The following is a 9150-nucleotide window of genomic DNA, read 5'->3' as shown; positions in this document are numbered from 1 at the left end:
GCCCCACGAACTTGAAATTTTCATATGCAGGTATAACTATAGCAAGTGCCTACAAAAAGATATATATAAATGAATTTGTAATCCCATAGGCGTGGACATTTTTTTTAGCTATAACTTAAAAACCATAATTCACATGAAATTGAAATTTGGTATGCAGACACATATATGGGAGCTGTTTATAGTAAAGTATATATAAATGAGTTTGTGAAAGGGGAATAAATACTTATGTTTTCATCTATTAGATCACTCATATATTTGAAACTGTGTTTTTTTGAAACCTTACATTTTTTAGATCATTTCGATATGGAAAGATTCAATCGTTTCTTTGGTCCTGCGTTGCTGTTAAACGAAAAATGTTCATTCATAATGAATTAAACTTCTTCCGAAATAAGCATTCTACCGAAAAAGTATAGCTATACTAAAGCAGCGAAGCGAATAGGCAGCTAAACGGAATGCACCGTAGTAAACTAATTTAAAAATTCTATCGTTACCTTAATTCACCTAACATTAATAATGGAACAAGATTTGTAGTATAGAGAGTGATGATCACCATATGTTAGTTAAAGTACGATAAAGCAAAAAATATGGCCCATAAGGATGCCTTAATTTAAACAGAAAGAAAATAGTTTTTCTCCTCTAATTTATGCTGAACTGAATATTTGAATTGCTGTTTCATATTTTGATTTGTTTACCCCGGACGACGTTGGGTGCTCTGCTTATTATCAATATAAAAATTATTTACTTTAAAACAAATCAAAGGTATTACGTATGTATGTACAGCTGTGCTCACGAAGACAATAGTAAAATGTATTGACAGGTTTTGAAATTTTTTTCTTTCCTTACTTAATTTAATTTTTGAAGTGAAACTTCTTAGGCGGCGGTATCGCAAAAATGGAGAGTGAAATTTTTAAAACTGAAAATGTTACATGAGTGAGAAGGAAGATATAGGTAGTATACGAGTACCTACATATGTATATATGTATGTTTGAACCCTGCAGGGAAACCGCGGACTAGTGAATAAAATTTCTAGTTCCGTACTAGGTCTTTATCGCCAAAAATGAACTAGTCCGTTAGGAACTAGATCCCCACCAGTCCAAAATCGGCGAAAAGTTGTACGTTTAAGAAACTAATTTTTTCAGTTTATTTCACTAGAAATGTATATCTAAAGTGACGAATTTAGAAATGGTTCCGAACTATAGAAAAAGAGATGCAGAACGAACTAGATCCTATTTGTCGAATTTAGAACTATTTCGGAACTATCGAATAAGGGATGCAGCGGGGGGCTTGTTTACTTTACATAGATATGTGTTCGGCGGCTTTTTCGTTCAAATACGCTTCTATTCTGTGCTTCGCAGATGCTATTTCATAGCTTGGTAATACAAAACAAAGCTTTGTGTTAACATATTAACATCTTGGGGCCGTATGGAATCTAACCAATAACAGCGAGCACCTCTGCAAAGTCAGCTACAGCACGGTATGTAAACGTACATTTCAACAAATTTAATTTCTAATTGAAAACACATTTCTTCCAAAATAACTTAAAATCGCACACAAGGAAGAACCATAAAGATGGAAAAATCATGATACTTTTTTCTTTCGTCTGTCGATTTTAGAACTGGTTCGGAACTATAGAATTTAGGACTAGTTCGGAACTATCGAAAAAGGGATGCAGCGGGGGGCAATTGACACTTCCTAAGACATCGCCATGTTAAATTCGCCAGTTGCTTGCATGCAAAAGAGATTTATCGCGAACCAGTACTGGGTCTAAATGTACTAGAAGCGCCCCAGTTCAAAACTAGAGATTTTCCCCACAGGGAACTCATTGCGCATTTCAGCACTGCCGCTACCAAGCAATATATGTATAAAGCTGATGCCAGATAAAACTTTGTAGCTTTGCGTGACATTTATAACTTTGCCAGAAAAGCGCCAGACGAAAAAGGTATGCCACAATGAACGCCAAGAAAACAATTTTGTACCGCTTTTTTACTCGTCAAAGTTGCTGCGGATTTTAATTATTTTGCTTTAAAATTATCAGCAATGTAATTAAGTTTTATGTTTCTGCATGAAAACCCGAATTTGGACGAAACAAAATAAATATTAAACCGGCTGATTGTCAAAGCGCGCAAAAAGATGGGAGTGGGCCATCTTTTCGCTTCGCGCTGCAGCTTCAACGATTTATGTGGCATGCTTTGTGCATTTTCATACAATTCATCTTATCTGTCAAGGCGAATCTGCCACGTAAAGCGAAGCAAAAGTTGTATGTGGCATCAGCTTTAATGATGCAAGCGTGCTTCGCGTAACTACATCCATTCGCACATATTTACATATGTTTGTATCGATATATTTATGACTAGCAATTACCCGGCGTGCTTCGCTGCGCCTTAAATGTATCTTTGTGTTGTAACTCTCCCCCTAAGCTCTTATGGCCTCATTTACAAAATATTTTTAAAGAACTTTATGAAGTTAGATCTAAAAAAAATCGATCTATAAAGCATTGTTTATTTTTTTTTTTAGTTAATATATTTTCGAAGGTAATATAATAATAACTAATATTTTCAAATGTTGTGAGAGGGAGTAACAAAACAAAATTACTTTTAAGGCGCAGCGAAGCACGCCGGGTATTCGCTAGTTAGTTAATATTGCTGTACATATTTGTATAGTAGGGAGATTTTTTCAAATTATATAAATATACGTTATTTGAATATTGAATCAATACACGTTTGAGGAAAGGGTGCGATAGTAGACTCCAGTTATAAGATTATAAATTAAATTTCCAAGAGAAAGTCGGTTCTTTACATATTTTCTAATTACCTTCGAAAATATATTAGCTCAAAAAAAAAAATAAACAATGCTTCCTAGGTCAATTTTTTTTAAATCTAACTTCATAAAGTTCTTTAAAAATATTTTGTAAATGAGGCCATAAGAGCTTAGGGGGAGAGTTACAACACAAAAATACATTTAAGGCGCAGCGAAGCACGCCGGGTAATTGCTAGTAAGATTATAAATTAAATTTCCAAGAGAAAGTCGGTTCTTTAAATATTTTCTAATTTCCTTCGAAAATATATTAACTCAAAAAAAAAATAAACAATGCTTCATAGATCGATTTTTTTTTAATCTAACTTCATAAAGTTCTTTAAAATATTGTGTAAATGAGGCCATAAGAGCTTAGGGGGAGAGTTACAACACAAATATACATTTAAGGCGCAGCGAAGCACGCCGGGTAATTGCTAGTATACATATACGAAGCATACACGTGGGCATAGCTGATTACACTCTTCATCTGTACGAAAAACGATCGTCAGTGTTGCCACTTGAAAATATTATTAGGTACCAAAACGCCTACCAAATCAGTTTGCAAACTACCAAACTTTTTCCTCATTAAAGCTAGATTTCTTGAATTTACGGGATTTTCAGCACAAATTAACAGCCAAAATAAAAACTACACATATTACTGTTTACAGTATTAGTTAACAATTCATACAAATTTTAATGTTAAACAAAACAAATTCGTGCCTTTAAATAAAAGAATTTACTTATTCCATAAAAATATTTTGCAAAACATGTAAATATCTTTGAGATTAATTTGATTTATTCAAACATTTTTTTTTTGTGCGTGAAAAAACAAAATCAGACATTTTATGCAGTTAAATCAAAAAATTCCCAAATTCTTTTCAATTTGCATACACTCGCACTTTTTTACCAATACACCCACACATTGCAAATTGCCTATCATCAATTTTTTTCTATTTTCTAGTCAACAGTTCTATTTCAACAGCTGATCGATCATAGCTTTGGGAAGTTAGTTTTTGTTTGCAGAAAATTGTCTGCTTAATAAAATATAGAAAAAACAAAGAAATCGTATACGTGCGAACAAAGTGAAAGCAATGTTTTGAACGTGTAAACATAAATTAAGCGAACAAATTTTAGTGCTCAATTCGGTTGTATTTTCAAAACATTTTTGCCTATCAAAAGGTTCATCAAACCAACCAAGCTACCAAAGGAGAATGAACCTACCAATTTTGGTCCAATTGGACCAAAACGGCAACGCTGATGCTCGTCAATGAGCGAAACAGAAATCGTTTTGTTTGCACTCTTTTTCTTTGCAAAGTTTGTGTCTTTGGACGAATCATACGTGAAATGTTTCGTTTGTTTTGAACTCTGTCTGTGTATGGACATACTTGGATACATATGTACATACATATGATTAGTTTGTTGTGTCGACCACATACTGCACATGACTTCGAAGCGATGCTTTGCCTTTCGGTTAGAAATGTGTACACACATACATATGCATGTATTTAGCATGTTCAATCAGTGATCGCTGTTTAGCTCAAATACGTTTATGTGTGTATGTATGTGGTATAGCGCAGTCACGTCGCTCATACACATCTCTTTTGCCTTTGTGAGCTCGTGTTTGATCGGCACTGATGTACAGATTTTTCGCGTAGCTATGCGCTGTATTTGGCAACCAAATAGGCTTATGCTTGTACGTCTTTGTAATTTTTTGTAACTTTACACCCAAAAAAAGCGTGCTTATCTTCCAAGAATAAAAAATATAAGTATGCCACTCTGCGTCTTTTTTACAAATGCTTCGTTAAAAAAAAATATATTAAAATCGGTTTAGTACTTTCAGAAATAAGTCGTTACAAACGTACTCCATATAATCAATTTTATATAATAGTATAGATGAAGCAAACGGGCTTCGTTGATGTACTGATGGGCATATGTACATACATATGTACTTATGGACAGCAATGTTTTCATGTATGTACATATGTTTGAATGGTTGTGTATCGTCGTTTAAAGTACAAAACAGCGTATCGTCATTCTGCAAAACCGCGTAATTGACACTGGCAGCCAAAAATTGGATTTGCTCGCACAAGCTCTTGGCTCAATCCTTATCCATTCGTCCTGAAATATACTAGCGAGAAATGAGATTTCTTTATAAAAAAGAGAACCATTTTGAAATATGAGTGTTTTTACTCTCTAAAAAATAATTTATGCAACCTCACATACGCGGTTTTGCATTTTGTTGATACGCAGTTTTGTACTTTAAACGACGATATATATTTTTATGTATGTACATATGTTTGTGTATGTAAATATGTTTGTGTACATGTATATATGTACATATGTAGTACAAACGAAAACAAAGCTAATTAGAGCTAGCAAAGCTGCTCGTTAATATAAATGCGAACTGTACTGATTGTCAAAAATTATGTGTTTGTTGTACATTTGTTCATGTTTGTCATTGTGCGTGTAATTTTCTATAGCAGTTTTGTGCTCTCGCTATCTCCTTGTATTAATTCGTCCTTCGTTGGTATACTCCAGTGGTGCACACGTGAGCCAAATGGAGCCTCTCGGCTTTCACGTACAAGTCGTATGTACGAACACGGTTGCCACAGTTGGTACATTTGTACCAAATTTGGTACATTAATTTCCGGTGGGTACATTGGTACATAGGTTCAAAATTTGGTACATTTTATTTACAGCCGGTTTCACCAGCAATTTAAATGAAAAATAATTTTTTATTTTCTGTCAATTTCCATATAAAGTTCAAAAAATCAAAATAATTTTCACTTAAATTGCTTTCGTGAAACTGGCTGTTAAAGACTCAAAACCTTGAGTAATTTCCCTTTGTAAACAGTACATTACGATGTTATCTATAATTGCAACTCTGCGTTGCTCGTCAATTGTGCATATATTTGTTCGTGTTTATACCCAACAAGCAAAATAAACTTAAAGAAAGTTTTTTTTAAGTTTTCAATTATAAACATTAAGCTTACAAAACGATGATTTTTTGTTTATAAAACGCTTGAAAGTAAGCGTAAAATAATCGAAAAGGAACATTGGTTATAAGCGTAGAAATATAAACTTGTAATAAATGTTCAAAACAAAGCTTTTTATAAGCGTAAAAGTGTAAACTTATAATAAAGGTTCAAAAAAAGTTGTTTATAATCGTATGAATATAAACTTACTAAAAATTTTCAAAAGAAAGCTTTTTATAAACATTTTTATAACTATTTATTTAAAGATATTTCATTAAAAACTAATACATAGATTGCTTAACAACTAGAAACTAAAAGAAATGCGAATTTTCGGCGGACTCATCTACAGTCGCGAAAATATAAATAGGGAATAGACATTTTAGTATACAAATTCACGATAACACACACAAATTAAGCATAAAAAAGTTAATTATTACATCTTGTTGCGTGCTTTCAATTACATGCGGTTATTGGCAAATTGGAAAAACGATATCGATGCAGCTATATATTCCGCTTCATCGCCGCCATTCTCATTGATGAACTTTTCTGAAAAAAAATTTTATACATTTTTAATTGAATGTTAAACTAAGAAAGGATAAGGAGAACTCATCATTTGAAGACTCGAATGCTCCACCGATTAGCGCAGCGGGTCCTGGATTGGATTTTTTTTTACCGCATTGGTTTTATTTAATTTTTTCTTTTAATAATATATTTTAAAAAACGTAAACACGTCACTTACGATTGAAAAAATGTTATATTTACTACTTCATGTCGTTGGCATTTGCATTTCATTTATAAGTTTAAGTTATTTATAAATATTCGCTCTCAAAACTTATTAAAGGTTTATTTGAAAAAACTTTTAATAAGCTTAATATTAAAAATGCTTATTTAACGCTTATTATAGCAAGCTTACTTTAAGTTATTTTTAAAAACATTTACTGGAATGCTTGTTGGGTAGTAAAACAATATGAAATAAACAAAAGAAAATGCTTAAGAAAGAAAGAAGAAACCATGATAAAAACATTACAAGGTAAATTCATTCTCTCATTTCGTCGGCCATGATTTTTTTCTGACGTTTGCCAACATTTTAAAATCATATAAAATTGAAAATAAAAAAATTAAATTGTTCACAATTGTTGTTGTTTGAGATTGAAAATGAGAATGTGTGTGTGAGTTTGAGTTTTGATTTTAAAATTATATTGTTGGCAAACGTCAGACTGCCTCTCAATGGTTTTACCTTGTTATGTTTTTATCATGGAAGAAACCATGTACGGTAATATATTGTGGATGGCAGTAAGCCATGAAACAACAGTTAGTTAGATCTCTATGCTCTTTATTTCTAATCCGTTTGGAAAAATTTTTATTTGAATTGTTGGTTGCACATTTGAAGATTTTAAGTACGTCAAAATATACAACATGGATGTGTAAGTAAACCAATTTTCAACATTGCAATTTCTACTCATATTTGTTATTATTTTAGATTTCTGATAAAGAAAGCCAAAACTGATAAAGGAAATGATGATGTTGCTGCTGCTACTCAGATACATAGAAGTGGAAACTGAAAACGAAATGTTAGTGTTTATCTGCATGTTATCCTTTAGGCCTTGTTAATAATATTATTTTTATTTTCCAGTGCTGAAACTTTTAGCAAAACTGAAGCAAAACGCAAATTTAAGGAAGAGTGGCTTCGTAAGTTCAACTGGTTGAAAGAAAATAATGGCAATGCATATTGTACAGCTTGTGAGCGAAAAATTACCAATAACTTAAGTTACCTAAATAGACATGCTGCCAACGATTTGCATAAGCAAAATTTCCAGATAAAAAAAATCAGATCAGTATTTCTTCATTTTTCAACGACAATAATATTCGTTTAGAGCAGCAAGTGAGGTTTGCAGAGCTCACGTTAGTTATGTTTGTTATAACTACGGTGACCATCCGTTCTGTTTTTTGCAGGACCGTACTGTTTTTCAAAGGTCGGTCCTGCGTAGTTTTTCAAACCTGAGAAACCTGAAAATGTACTGACTTTTTCCAAGTGTCCTGCATTTGTCCCGCATTTTATGCTTTTCTTCAATATCTCATGAAAAAATCCCCCAATCAACGTAAGCAACTTACAGCTCGAAGGGTATTGATGTGCCTCTTACCAAAATATATAACTTCAATGAAAATTATTAGTGCAACAGGCGACCATTTGCATTTTGTCGTCAAAGTCACAAAAAGTGAGATTTTCAATCAAATACGCAGTTTCATTTGATTATTTTTTTCATTATTTTAAAAATTCGGTGAAGAAGATATATCACTACAGTAAATTTTGAGCCAAAGATAATGAAAATCGCATTAGAAATGTAGATGCTATGGAGCGCAATCTGCACAAATTGTATATTTTCGTAAAGGGCACTTTGTAACTCGTCGCTTACGTCGATTCATGATGTCGATTTTGGACAAATAACTGCGAAAAGTACCAAAAAACAAAAAAAGGGTATTGTTTTCGTTTTTAACGACTCAAAATTTGCCTATAAAATAATCTTTTAAAGATTTTCACTTTTCGTGTAAGCTATTTTAATTATAATATATTTTACTATACTTTTATAAATATTCATGTAAAAAAGATTAATATCGATAAAGAAAACGTGATTCATTTTTTAAGTTTAAAATGTATTAGGAGTTTAGAATCATAAATACTCTTTTGATATTTTTATACTACGTAAATATATGTAGGCATATTTTTGAAAACTTGTCGTTCATTTTGAATCCATATTTATGGTCACCGTAGTTATAACACATAACTTGCCATTTCGAATAATGGATTATTTGCCGGACTTGTTAACCGTTTGTTGCACAGATTCCGAAATAACAAAACGATTGAAGTGTGCAAGAACAAAAGTGTCAAACATTGCTGAAATTTTGGGCGATAAAGCAAAGCAAAATATTGTAAGTCAAGGCGAATTAATATAAGGTGATAGCAGGAGTACAAAAACAAAAATTTACATGTATTTTGTTTTTGCTTTGGCGGCATAAACTGTCAAAATCTGTAAGAGTGTGTGTAGAAATTCAAACAAAATTTTTTAATTTGATACCAGAAGCCGTGCGGCGAAACACATACACAAAATCAGCTGAGCTAGTAACACCACCTTATATAAATTCGCCTTGTTGTATTAAAGATATTAAAGATAAAAAGTATTCGTTAATTGTAGATGAAACTACAGATTTGTCTAACAAAAAGTGTTAAGTGATTGTAGTAAGATATTTTGATGCTGCAGTATATGCAATTAAAGACCGTTTTTTAACTTTGATAGAGCTGGCACGTTGTGACGCAGAAAATATTTATAAATCAATTAAGGAATTTTTACTAAACAATGGAATTCCTTTGTGTAATTGAATCGGG

This window comes from Rhagoletis pomonella, unplaced genomic scaffold, assembly GCF_013731165.1.
Source record: "Rhagoletis pomonella isolate Grant_MI unplaced genomic scaffold, Rhpom_1.0 Rhpom_scaffold_00278, whole genome shotgun sequence".
NCBI classification, from domain to species: domain Eukaryota; kingdom Metazoa; phylum Arthropoda; class Insecta; order Diptera; family Tephritidae; genus Rhagoletis; species Rhagoletis pomonella.
This window is presented reverse-complemented; position numbering follows the sequence as displayed.